Raw genomic sequence first — 14,569 nt, 5'->3', positions numbered from 1 at the left:
TGTTTCTTTTACATTAACACCACTGTATGGGTGTAATTAGTGATAAATTTTAATACAGATTAACTGCCACTGTTATATTTTCCACAGTTTTAAGACATTGTATGCAAACTCCAAGCATTCCTGATTCTCACTTGATTATTCATGCATTCTCCAAAATGTTTCGTATTCTTTGGTTGCACCTGAGCAAGACCAGATGTTTACTTTCACGTTGTCAGAATTTCACAGTAGGTAATTGTATCCTGTTCCGGGAATGCACATAGACGGAGTCACGTGTTTACTTTATTTACATCTCCTTTTCTGTTAATAACCCATTTGCTTGAGACACACTGTACAGTGTGCCCTACTTTGCTATAGGCTCTCCCTCTGTTCCCAGTATCAGGTCTTTTATAAGATTTTTTTATGCATCTTTGTGTCACCAGAAGATGATCACGGTGTAATTTGTTTACGTTCCATTGACCATTTTGGACTTGGATCCAAACATCCAGCCGATTTTGATTCATCGGCATACCATCATTTAGTGGTTTATTAGTTTGGCCAAGCAACAAATGTTGGATTCCACGTTCTGGGATACTTAGCTCTTACGACTTAGTTACACGAGTACAATTTTCTCTACTTTACAAAAATGTTTTAAAACATTCTTTAAAAAATTGTCATATTACTGGATATTTTAGGATCTGTTACTCATTCATGATTCATTGTCATGCGGTCTTCATAGCAGTGACATTGGAACTAAGCTCATGAAGCTACAATTATTGCTTTGTGTCCCACTGTTCTGAAAATCTTTCTGTAATTTCCCTTTTCTGATAATATTTAATTCACTTGCAAAAATTTCACATCAACATCGATTATGAGCACCCCCCCCCCCCCCCCCAAACAAAGTAGTTGTGTTTGCGCAGCCGTTTTCAAACACAATGTGCGCAAGATTTCAATTGTAGTGATTTTGTCAAATTCAGAGTTTGGAAGGGGCTGTAAGTTTTTTGTGCCATGACTCAAACTGGGTATGTACCATCAGAAGGTACCAGAAGGCGAAAGGATTTGCTTCAAACTATCTGAACTACAATTCAGCACTTTGTGTAACAGTTGAAAAATTCTGCTAATGAAAATAAAATATATTTCTACTTTAATTTTCTGATCTCACTTCCTTATTTGTCATGTTATGAAAAGGTGAAGCTGATAATTTTGTTAGTTTGCAAGTAAATTTGATTTTTACAGATTTATTTTTGCAATTTGAAAGGAGTTTCTTTCACCATGTGGCTTCTTTTCCCCACGTGATTTTTTAATGTCTCTCTTAGATTGATACAGAGTGGAATTCGTTGTTTGGTTGGTTTATTTGGGGGAGGGAACCAAACAGCAATGTCATCGGTCCCATCAGATTTGGGAAGGAAGTCGGTCGTGCAGTTTCAAAGGAACCACCCCGGCATTTGCCTAAAGTGATTTAGGGAAATCATACATAATCTAAATCAGGATGGCCGAACCTGGATTTGAACTGTCATCCTCCTGAATGCGAGTCCAGTGTGCTATATCATGTTCTATATTGTAATTAACTGCGTCCCAACACATTGTGCACAATACTTTTGTTAAACAAAATTATCCTTTTTTTAAATTAATATATACCAATAAATGTACAAATACACATATGAAGAGACACAATATGAGAGTTGTTTCGCTACTGCTTGTGACGTAGCAGATGGATTCTGCCCATCTATTATCTTTTTCTACTCTGCCTGCCAATTCAGTTCTGCCTAGTGTAAGTGCTGTCACTCAGCCTCTGTTACTATTGTGGATATCAGTCTCGGCATATCTCACAAACTTGTCTTAGATATTTCTCAACTTGCTGGAAATCACATACAGAAGTTTAAAACACACTACATGTGCTTCTTATTATTTTGGTCTCAGTCACAGAACCCACCACTTCGTGGCATCTGGTGGCGAGACTGTTTCTCATGGGTGTTCCATTACATTTTCTTGTCCACCATAAAGAACATCTGATGTACAGGAAAAACTATGTTTGGTTACTACTTGGTCCTACTTCTCGCTATAGAAACAACTAGTGACGATATTTACTTTGTGTCTTTTTTTTCTCATAATTGTGGACATTAGCCTTGCTTGCTCGTCACATTGGCTCAATGATGATGTGTGTTTCAGAACATTTGTTCTGCAACTGACTGATTTTTGTACTTTTCAGAGGCTCACATTTCTAGTGACATGAATTTGTACTTCCTGTGGCATCATCTATTCCTCCACCGTGATGCCTGCTGCCAGATGGCTGCACGTCACAAGTCATACAGTCCATGGTCAGCAGTTTCCAGCTCATGTGCAGCGCTGCTTAGCCGGACAGTGCAGGCGTGGCCCCTGCAAATAGCTGCCTCCACGGTAGCAACACCAGCAGTTTACCCTCACAGAACAGCTACAAGCTTGCACCATCCAATCACACTGTGCTACACCACTGCAGACTCACCAACAGCAGGCATATTCATATGGTGCCCTGGCTTTATAACTGTATGCGGCACCACACTCCACTGCCCCATTTTGTACTATGCACCTGCTGTTACCTTGTCACTGCACCACTGCGATCGACCTCATCTGGATTGCCACTCTGCTTGGAACTGGAACAGAAATCCGACAACTGGATTCATCCAAGGATATTGCTAATCGCTGTCTCAGTGGCAGGGCTAGCTAAGTCTTGTGGAGGGATGAGCTGTGTTGCTTATTCATGCCTTCCCCCACAATTCTATTGCTGGAATGACAGTGACAAACATCCACTTTTCAATTCTGTGTCTAATAACCTCCAGGGCTGGGTGGGGTATATCATTATGCAGTTTTTTATTTTATTTTATTTATTTTTTTTTTTTTAAATTTAAGAATGGATGGTATTTTGGGGGAGCTCCTCTTCTGTAATTTTTCTTTTTTGTATCCTGACAACTTGTCACTTATTCTTTTTTGTATTGCCCAGCAACAGGAACCTGTACTGTTGCACAAACTTCTTAAATTTCAGCTGATGCAATTCACACAACTGATGGACAAGATGACACTGCTGTTGGAGGACTGATAGCTTCTGCAGGAAGCCATGCTTCAATGTGTTTCCCAGGCTAATGACTAAGGAAGCTGACACCGATTGATTTACCATTCATAAGTTTGATGCTGCTGTAGCAGAGGAGTGGGTCAAATACAAACAACAGTTGTTTCAACACACTGTAGTCTACAAGATTTTGGGTGATGTTCAATGACCATTTTTGGACTGTGCACAGCTATCTTGTGCATTTGCTTCAAGCTTTTCCCCCTTACTCAGCCAGAATTAGTTTCTTTACTGGAGGCAACTGTGGCCCTTCATAAGTATTTCGACTCCGAAGTTTTGGTCACTGCTGCCCAGTATAAGTTCTTCCAAATGAAGTGCCAATCCACCCAGTCCTATAGGCAATGTTTGTGGAGTTACAGGGCATGACTCGCACCTGCAAATTTCTATTCCCTGTGGCAAGTCACATGCGGACACCATGTTGCGGGGCACTGTAGTTCAAAATGTTACTGATTCCAGGCTTCAGGCAAAGTCCTTAAACTCATTGACCCCACACTTGATGATGTCATTCAAATAATCTTGTCGCAGGACTTGTTTTAAACCACATAGCCAGAAATGTCGCCACTGACATTGGCTGCGCTCGTTGTCTGTCGGTCCTCTCCACACGGATTCTCTGGTCCTACCAGGCATCATAAACACCCTGTGGCAGCCACATAATGACACCAAATAGCAATCCTGCCCTCAAAGCTACATCTCTCATAATAGGGACATCTGCTGAACCAAATGTTTGTTTCATAAAAAGATTCGTCACTTTCAAGACATTTGCTCATAGAAATTACGAGGCCTGTCGGTTAACAAGACGCACATTTGTAAAGGCTTGACTTCCCATGGCATGAAGCTCAACACAGACCCTTACCACATACAAAGGGGAATGCATCACTGCCCACTGCACGTTTTCTGTGGATGCAGTGTAAACCTACAACCAAGGCAACCCTGATCATGATGCTTCACTCTTACGAAATTCGTAACATTTTTGGCCTCAATGCCTTTAATACTGTTGGCAGCAACCAACTCCCGTGTCCCCCATCATAGCATAACCAAGCCTTGTGACAAATAGCATAATTTCTTTGAGGATTCTCTGGGTAAGTCCAAGGAATTTTACATGCACATTACCTTGAAAGATTTGTCAAAGCACCAGAATCCCCCACGCAATTTGAGAGGAGGTTGCGGCGGAGTTGAGATGGATGCGGGCATTAGAGGTTATCACGTCCACCTTCACTAGTCAAAAAACCATCAGAAAACCCAAAAGACAGATCTGCCTTTGCGCTCATTTTAAGTTCCCCGTCTATGCGCAGCCTTTTGTGGATTCGTATCCATTCCCTTGCCCCAAACAGTTAATGGACAAATTACAAGCAGGTGTGTTCTTCTCGAAGACAGAACTCAAGTATGACTATATGCAACTCCTGCTGGAAAACGTGATACATCCTTCCTCGTTATCAACACACACATCGAGCTGTTCCCCTATCAGTATCTACCCTTCAACAGTGCTTCTGCTTCGGCCATCTTCCAACATTTTTGGAGCAACTGATGTCGAAGGTCTCTTCCTGCTCCAATTATCTGGATGACAGCCAATGTCTCTGGTGTTCCTGATGAGCACTTCTGCAATCTTGAGAATGCCCTCTCCCAAACTCTCATTGATGTGGTACTCTGATGCAACTGGGAGAAATGTGAATTTTTCATACCAAACTAGAATACTCTGTCATGTCAATGACTCCCATGGAGTTCGCCTTATTGCCTAACACTTGGAGGCTATTTGGAAACTCCCAGCCCAGAAGAATCTCACTGAACCTCAAGCTGTCCTCAGGAAGATCTCGTATCATCTTCAGTTCATACCTAATACTGCTCAGATTGCCGACCACTTGCACGCTCTCAGATGGAATGATGTTTCCTTTGTCTGGTCAACTCAGCAAGAGATGATATTCCAGACTTTAAAAAATATATTGCTTAGCGACAGATGCCTGGTCACTTTGATCCTGTGAAACTTGTTGTCCTCACAATGGCTCCCTCCTCCTATGGTAATGGGCCACAGACGACACAATTGCTTTCACATCTAAATTGCTTAACAAAGCTCAGGTGAATTACAGTCAGCTACAGGAGGAGGCCTTGGTAATTGTCTTCAGCATTTCCAAGTTTCATCAGAGTCAATGAGGACAGAATTTTTTTGCTAGTGGACTGCAAACCTCTCAGCTGTTTATTCCACCCAACCACACCCATACCCATCTGGAGAGCACAAAAAGAGGATACTTTATCTCATCTTCCTGTTACATCAGATGTGACATTTGATTCTTCGGAGTGTGCTCGCTTTCACAATGATCAGACTGATGAAGCCACAGTGGTTACCTTTCCGGTTGAACACCATCGATCACCACAGCCACACGAAAAGATGATACCCTCCAGCTGCTATGCCAGATTATTCAGACAGGCTGGCCTCCGAATAGGAAGCTGCTTCCCAATGAGTTTCTCCAGTTTGGTATTCCCAGTGGGACACCCTTTCATCGAAAATGGAATTGTGCTCTTACACACACACACACACACACACACACACACACACACACACACCAAATGAACAGACCTGGATGCTGATTTCTATACCTCTGCAACAGCAGGTGTCAGAATTATTTCATAAGCGACATTGAGGCATTGTCCTTGTGAAACAAGTGGGCAGGCGGCACTGAACATGGCAGGGGATGGACAAGGCTATTGAACACAGGATCACACATTGCAAGGAATGTGCAGAGTACCTGTCTGCTCCTCAGCAATGCGATTCAAGTGTATCTGAATGGATTCCCACAGTCAATGATTTCATCAATTTCAGGAGGCATTAGGATTTGTGATGGCTTATTGTAGTGGACGATTTTTTCAAAATTCCTTTTGTGACCCCTTCGAATTCCACGTATTGACCAGCACAATACGAGCTTTAGAAACTATATTCTGCCAAGAAGAATTACCAATCAGATAACAGCCTACAGCTGACTTCAACTGAATTTAATTCTTTCTGTAAGGCCAACAGCATCACTCACATCAGTTCAGCAGTCTTTTTCATCACATTCTAAAAGCGAAGCAGAACGAATAATGCTTAAAGAAAGTGCAAATGTCGAAATTAAGGCAGTCCCACTCGAAAGAAAATGCTCTGTTCTTGTTCTTATCAACAGATCATAAGACGCCTCAGGGAGATAAGTCGTAAGCTGAACTTCCGCACGGCAGGTCTCACTGGACTGCTGCGTCCTCCACAATTCCTGGATGTTCCATGTTCTGCCTCAAAATTCCAGGCCAATGCCAGAGTATATTTCAGGATCTATAACAGTGGTCAATCATGGGAATCTGAATTTTGACAAACCTGTGGGCAGAGCAATATACATTATTCAAGACATGTCGGCAGTCCATCACCACAGGCAGCAGAATCAGTTGCACTCTCGCACTACTCCTGATGCTGCTGTAGATATTTCTGTTCCTGTGCTCAACCTTAACTATGGGCACTGCACCCTCTGAAGCTGCAGTCCCTGGTGGTATAGCCTCCATCATTGCAGTCTATGGCACTGCATCCGCTGCAGTTGCTGCCACATATGCCACACTTCCTACCGTACCAGCCAAGGCCACCATCCCTGTTGACTTCATTTATGGAGACACCCATGGAACTGGACTCATCTGTGCCACTGGGGAATTGCTAATGCCAGGAAAGACTGAAGGCACATTCTGCCTCCAGTTGTTCCAGGGGCCTGCACAGTGAATGCTGGAACGTGGGTCAACCAAGTCTGGACCCAGATCCTGATCTGACACCATCGCCCTGCCTATGGCCCGGACCTCCCCATCGCTGCCTTGGCATCTCACAGAGCACCAGCACAGAGAAGCATTTTGGGATGGGGAGAGGAGTGTAGTATCATCAATGTCTCCACCATGGGATCTCTTGCCATGTGGCCACAGCTCACACATCACACAGTCCATTGCCAGAAGTTTCGGGCTCATGCGTAGCGCTGCCCCAGCCAAACAATGCGGACGCGGCCCCTGCACATAGCTGCCTTCATGGTATCTTAGTACCACTGGCTGGCGTATCCTTGCAAAATACCTACAAGAGAATGGCGCTCCAATCATGCTGTGCCACACCACTGCAGACTCGTGGACAGCGAGCAAATTCCTATGCCGCCAGGGCTTTATAAGCACATGTAGCACCATATTCCGCAGTCTCATACTGGAGTATGCTATTGGGTTACCTCAACGTCGCACCACTTGGGTCACCCTCATCTGGACTCCGACTCCACCTGGCATCTCTACTATTGCCAATCCATTTTAAGTTAACGGTGATTTAGAAACCAGATCCCACAAACAACTGTGCAGCAGGAAGAAAATTTGGTGTCACAGAGGTGAACGTTCCTAGATGGTGTCAGATGATAACTAAAATTGAAAAATGCCAGTTATACGTGTCAAACTTTCACAGGACCAAAGCAAGCAACATTTCATGAACTGGAGCATCAGGTTGTTGAGTAAGTGCGAAATGCAATGAAGGCTTCGCAATTACTCGAGAAGCTGAATGACAGTGCTGGGGATAAGAGCGATTTTCCAACAGCATGTGTTGCGGAATTCAACGCAAGCGCTGGCAGGTGCACGAGGGTGATTAAGTGGGCGGGGCTTACATTATAACACAGACCAACAGTAACTTTCTCCTCCAGTTGACGAAACAACTACACGCATATCAATACCAAATTAATCTAAGAAAAATATGACCATCTGATAGGCCATAAGAGTAACACCAATCAGACACCAATTTATTTTGATTTGCTGTCAAATGTTACGGACAATGTGAAAAGTGTTAAAAATGTTCCTCAAAGTTCTGGCAATGAAAAGGCCAGAATAACAGTAATGCTGTGGGTGCTAGCAAATGAAACAAAGCTCCTCTCACATGTGGTCCTTCGCAGAAAAACTACACCAAAGGAGAAACAGCTGCAGGACTTATCTTTAGATACCAAGAAAATGGATGGATGACAAATACGATCTGATGCTAGATAGGTTAAAGGGTGTTAGAACAGAATACCAGCTTATTTGCTTAATGGGGCGGGGAGTTTCAGGAAACACCTCACATAAGAAGTTTGGGATCTGATAGTGGAGAGCAACACAGATTGGTAACAATTCTTTGTGGCGCGACCTCCATACTTCAAATTAGTTTAGAATTTTCTTTTTGCTTGTTTTATTCCTCCCAGTGTTATCAAAATGTAGACAAATGTTTACTTTTCTAGGTAGATATTTTATATCAATAAAAAGGTAAACTAATATTAAAGACATTAATTAACGTCACAGCATGGATTGTGTATTCTATCACAAAACAGTGAAGTCAGCCAAATACAATCATGATAGCAGTGATTATTTAATTCTCCGAGATGTACAAAAGTAGAAATCAGCAAATCGAAATGTAGATGATACATGGAAAAAAATTAAGTATCTGTCCAAATGATGATGATTTATTAACACAATAGGTGAAATCATGTTAATCGGTTGATAATCAATCAGGATATTAAATCACAATCAACGGCAAGTTGTAGAAATCATGATCTCTTCTGTTACATTAAACATACAAACGCCACCTGGATCACAGCTTCTTTTATTTCCAATTAACTGTTTCAATCTGCACAACAGATATTCAGACCTGGTGTAAGATACGATATTCTTTGTATTTTTATGCTAAGTTTTATACCACTGTTGACAAATTGCACATAGCAACACCAGACCTGAAGATCATCTGCGACAGTGACAGAAACTGTTAGTCAGTAATAAAAGAAGTTGTGATCCAGATGGTGTTTTGTTTATTTACTATAGATACTAAAAGTATTTTTAAGTATGGCAAAAACAAAATTAGTCATATAATGTGGAAAATACAGTAAACCAGTGGCTCCAGTCAAAGAATAATAGCATATATACACTCTAGTTTCATTTGTCTCACACTTCTCAAGTCCTAAACTGCAAAAACGTCACTAGTAACAAAGGAGGAAACTAAACAATTGTGGTAGATATCTCAGTCACATAAACTACTATTTAAAAGAGAAAGAGAGAGAGAGAGAGAGAGAGAGAGAGAGAGAGAGAGAGAGAGAGAGAGAGAGGTTGATTCTAATCGCAACAAGTAGGCTATTACGAAGATGTAACCCCTCTTTTTACATTTTTCTATTCTTACTAACACTTCTAAGTAAGCAACTAAGCTTGGTTTCTTAAGTCAATATAGTTCCTAGCTGTGCACTGAACCAGCACTCTAAATCAGATCTTAATTTTTTTTCTTTCTTTCACATGAACGCTGATGGGATGTACAATGAAGCAAGAGCCCTGATAGTTGAAGTGGGCACAGTGTGACCATTTCACATGCCTAAAACAACCAATCACTTAACACAATCTTGTTTACATTTCTATGCAATGCCTCATTGCTGCCTGATACAATTGTACCAGAAACTATGGCTTTCAGGCAGGGCTGACTGCAGGCTTTCGCATGTCACACTTGAAAGCTGGCAACAAGCCTACCATCATAAAATGCATCCAGGACATACGCAAAACCGCAAACTGCCAAATCTATTTGCCAACTTGGGAAATATTCATTAATTCTTTTATAAAATCACTGTGTATATTGCAAATGCGTCCAACATTAGATATTAAGGAATGAAAGATGAGCAGCATTACCATACGTAGAAATTTCTGTATTGTATTTTCTCACCTATCTTAATCTTTTACTATCATGAAACAGAATGCAGAAAACCTGCCAAAGGCTCTTATCTGTGTTGGCTCTCTTTTGAACAAGTTTTCGACCAATATTAAATAAATGGAGAATGAAATAAAACAAATTAAGTAATCAAAAAAGATATACAATATCTACAATTGTCTTTCAATGTGATCTGTAAGACAGAAAAACCAACCTTTGTATGTGTCTGCTATCTGGGTTTCTGTATCTATTCTAGAATGAAAAAGGACTGCAAAAGTGTCTCATAAAATAAATGTGTGTAAGCAGCACTTAATGTCTAAGAAAATCTCCTTCACACACTTCCAGTTATTTTACCTTAAGTGATTAGATACAAAGTTAGTACTTAAGCGTAAGAAATTTGGATAATTCTGCGCAAGACAAAAATGAACCTTTACTCCTCTGGAGCATGTGAAACGAAATGACAGGCTGTGAGTACACATTTCGAACATATCGTTACCAGCTATAAGAAGTGACATTGGCAACACACAGTACCTGAAATAAACTAAAACAATAAGCTGTAATTTAAACAAAATAACTGATATTCAGTTATACATAGCAACTGATTTCACGGAATTAAATTGTAACTTGTGGCAATACTTATTACAGGTGCCAAACATTACAATTTTTTGGAACTCTTTTTAAATAACTATGGTTACCAATGAAGAATACTTTCTGTAGTAATATAATAGCCCACACCTGTCTCTCACACCATTTTCGTAATTGTGTATGGATAAACAATGTCTTATGCAACACCACAGTTGTTTAAACAAAAAAAATTGAAATTGATACGGTATTAAAAACAACTAAAAAATACTCTAATATCACAATGAAAATAATCAAATATTGACAATGTAATTATATAATATTATTAAAAAGACCGCCTCCATAGCACAGCGGTAGCATTACTGCCTACTGCACAAGGGGACCCGGGTTCAAATCCTGGAGGAGACTGCGTGTTGTGTGATTTCATCATTAAAAAAGTACTCTGTCGCGGACAGGAACAACAAAAAGACTGCAAACAAGCTTTTGCCCAAAAGACATTCTTCTGCATCTCTCTCTCTCTCTCACACACACACATTGACACACATGCAATTCACACTCCTGTGACCACTGACTGAGGCCAGGTCTGGTGGCCTTGGCTGCCAGGGACAATGATCATGTGAGTGAGAGTAGCATTTGTGTGAATGTGTGTATGTAGTATAATGCAGAATGCCTTTTGGTCGAAAGTTTAACTTTAAAGCAGTATTTTTGATGCACCTGCCTGTGACTTAGCATTTCCTTTATAGGTTGAGTAGGGCCTAGCAATCTATCCTTTTCATAATATTGCCAATATTCAATCCTGGATTTCCCATTGTTTAAAAAAGTACTCTTTCATTATTGTATATAGCCTATATATATATTTGTTTATCAAACTTACCTCACCCACATAAGTAATTGTACGTTCCTATACTGTTACTGAAGTAAAAAATAATATTCAACTAAAATGCATAAAATGAGGAGAATATTCTTCATAACATATGCTGCAATGGTTTGCTCAAGTCTGCCACATGTTGATACACCACCTAAAAGTAAGAGATTAAAATTACATTAAAGGTAAATAGTGTGACGGAGTCAGACATAAATATTTTTATATGCTGATAACTGAAAACTACAACTGATCACTTCTGTTTTTGTTACATACTTTCCCTAATTTGTTGTAGGCCAGTAAAACTCAGTTTTTACACAAGGAAACTGTTTTGTACTTGATAAACTCTATTCTCATGAAACACAATCTGTAACTAAAATATTAGAAGAAAACGTTGCGATCTACAAGCTTCTGCACAATGTCATAGATGACATAATGATGGAAGAATTGTGGATAGTTTGTTTCAATCACAACAGAAAATTAAACCAATCATTTGATACTAGCTGGAGAGAAAAACCCCACAACACATTTCTCAAGAAATCATTCAGCATAAAACTGATTAATGACAGCAATGGAATCACACAAAACAGACAATTTTGTCAAAAAGTAAACTGTCCTCCTTCACTTGGTGTGACCAAGAAGTGGGTCTATCTACTTTTCATACCTGGGCTACTCCCTCTTTCTCCCAAATGCTATTCCTTATACATAATGATACAGAAATATAAAAAATGACAAATTTTACTCGATGTCTGTACTCTGCAGGCTACATGTACACACAGAGAGTTGTAACAACAATGGTAGCACACATGTGGTTATTTAAATGTTGGATTAATCCACACATTAATTTCTAACCTTCTGATAAACAAAGAATAGAACCTCATAAAACAGAATAAGAAATTGGGAATACAGAATTGGTCATGACAGTGATTTACTTATTGAAAAACACAATTTTTGTTTGCACAGCCTGAGAATGTTCTTTAAATAAGCCCAGCCCTGTTCTGTAGAAGTCTCCAACCACCATAAGCTGCTGCACTGTGTGGAAGATTTGTGTTACTATCAATTTGTTGTTTGTGAGTACAGAATATGAACATTCACCTCACATTACAAGTATGAGAATTTGATGGCATTTGAAAGATAAAATCTGACTACAACCAGCTGAAATGTAAATTTTTTGGAGGGAAATTATTTTAACCACTGAATGCTTCTTCAGACCTCAATAAGTATGTAAAAATGCAAAAGAAAAAAGTGCTTCCTGCCACTGATTTGGCTGGCAAATTTTATGAAATATATATGCTCTATACATCTGCATAGTACATCACGGAGCAGGTGTTTACAAACAAAAAAACCTTGTAACATAAGACTATTAACACATTTTCTACTGAAGCAAGAAATACTTTAAATTGCTTCAAAATATAATTTAACATCTGTATGCTGCAGTGTAAGTAGGTGACAAAGGAGAGACAAACAGTATTACACTAAAGGGTTGGGATTCAATTATTAAAATCTCCGTTTTAACTTTCAAAACGTTGTGTGTATGTTCGTGTACGGTACAGTGTACCTTCATACAAAATATGGGTTCTCACTTAACAAAGGATCTCTGACATCACTGATGTCACAGAACTCACTCTGAAATGGACACAGGCTGGCTCAACTCTAGCTGAGTCCTCTCTTTTCAATCAATTCCATTCACTATATTCCCACACTATGACTTCAGAAACATAAATATATGTTCAATTATTTTTCCACAGCATGCTTTAGTAACACACTAGCTCTACTACAGTGTTTTGCCTTAGGGGGACTAATGATGACAATTTATTAAATGTTGCTTATTAAATATTGTTTGCTATGGACTTGCATAAGTCACGGTGCATTTCAAATGCTCAGTATTTTTCGACCATTCCTGTTATACCATGTATGCTCTCACTCAGTAACATGTAAACAGCTTTCTCTACATTAACGTAACCATCATTTGGAAAAGGATAATACAATAACAGAAAAATAATGACAGAGATTTGATTCGATAGTGCAATTCTCATGAAGCCAGTCTTCTTTCGGAAGAAAAAAACCCAATCCCACCTTTAAAAAACTAATAACTACTAATTTAATAGAAAATAGCATTCACAACACGATCTCACTCCACTTGCATTACAGGGTGGGAATCGACGAAGTATCACTTTCGGTGTGAAATGTGTAAATGAGAAAACTTCAAAACACATCAGATGGCATCTGCATCAAACTGTGTGTGTGCTATGAGAAAGTTGTAATTACAGTATTTAAACGAACTTAAAAACTGCCAAACTGTTTTAAAACTGTGTTGTTTTCTGAACACATACACCAAGTCCCTATGTATGTAGGTTATCACGTACTTACGTTTATGTCACGCTCATTATGAAATACGAACATCAATTATTTCACCACAGGTGGAAAAGGCTTGGCCAAAAAAGTCGGGTAGTTTATGACGCGAACAACGATGTGGTATTAGAAACACAACATTAATAATTACACAGGCAAAACTTCACTCGAAGATAATGTTTAGCCACGCTTAAATGTTAGTGCTTTCGAAACCAACACACAGCACCTACTAGTTTTCAAAGTGACAGTTCTTTGTCCACTATGAAAGATGTGAAATACGAACTCCGAACACGACGCAGTGCTTTTGTGGAGGAAATATATGCTCCTGTCCACTGAATTACAGTCTGCGGAGACAGTTAACACACATATGTAACAATTTTAGAACTATGCTAAAAACCTCCATAATCACAAAACTTTTAAACAGCGAATCCGGCAACAGTTTCACAATGTGCAAAAAAATACAAAATCGTCTGTATCTTCAGTTACCTAATGCCTAATTCATTGACGTACTCTCACGAATCGACACAACATTATCCACCATGTTGGATTCACAACAACGCTCTACGGGGTTCACAAAGGTAAAGAGATGAGCACCCGCGTAATACAAAATTTTATTGCTGACAATTTCACATTACTCGAAGCCGAATAAATCATAAATATTGAGGATCAGTGACTAAGAACATACAGAATTATGTAAATTAAGTCCGAAATTATTGAAACTGTTTCGATAAATTGCCAGCGTCAACGATTAAAACGTAAAGAGAATAACTACCTCCTGTTGCGATCAATAAACAGTTGACGTTGTAAAAGCGTGACGTGATAATTTACTTCAATGGCAAATGAAAACTTAAGAATCAGTGGTATTGTTTACTAATTTTGTGTACATATTGCTGCAAAGACATGCGGTGGGCTGTAAATTGTCCCACTAAAACCTAGTAATTGTCAAATATTGAGTTACTTTTGTTTACGCAGCAATCTTGTGTGATACGAAATACAGAACTCACTCAAATTGTGTGAAAGTGCAACTTCA

The 14,569-nt window shown here is 39.6% G+C and overlaps 1 protein-coding gene across 4 annotated transcripts in view; it reads right to left on the bottom strand.

The window, feature by feature from the left end:
* The window catches only part of LOC124613184 (serine/threonine-protein phosphatase 4 regulatory subunit 3), a 129,757-nt gene extending 115,650 nt beyond the window's left edge, over positions 1-14,107 (bottom strand). For 2 of the 4 annotated variants that reach the window (XM_047141828.1, XM_047141831.1), the window contains exons 1-2: positions 14,026-14,107; positions 11,200-11,344 (exon numbers count right to left, since the gene is read on the bottom strand). The gene's annotated coding sequence lies outside the window, so the exon portion shown is untranslated. Of the gene's footprint in view, positions 1-11,199; positions 11,345-13,557; positions 13,995-14,025 lie in introns of those variants that run through there. The other 2 variants (XM_047141829.1, XM_047141830.1) reach the window with 2 other exon arrangements.
* Between the last annotated feature and the right edge of the window lie 462 nt (positions 14,108-14,569).

Source organism: Schistocerca americana, chromosome 4 (genome assembly GCF_021461395.2).
Source record: "Schistocerca americana isolate TAMUIC-IGC-003095 chromosome 4, iqSchAmer2.1, whole genome shotgun sequence".
Taxonomy (NCBI): domain Eukaryota; kingdom Metazoa; phylum Arthropoda; class Insecta; order Orthoptera; family Acrididae; genus Schistocerca; species Schistocerca americana.
This window is presented reverse-complemented; position numbering and strand designations above follow the sequence as displayed.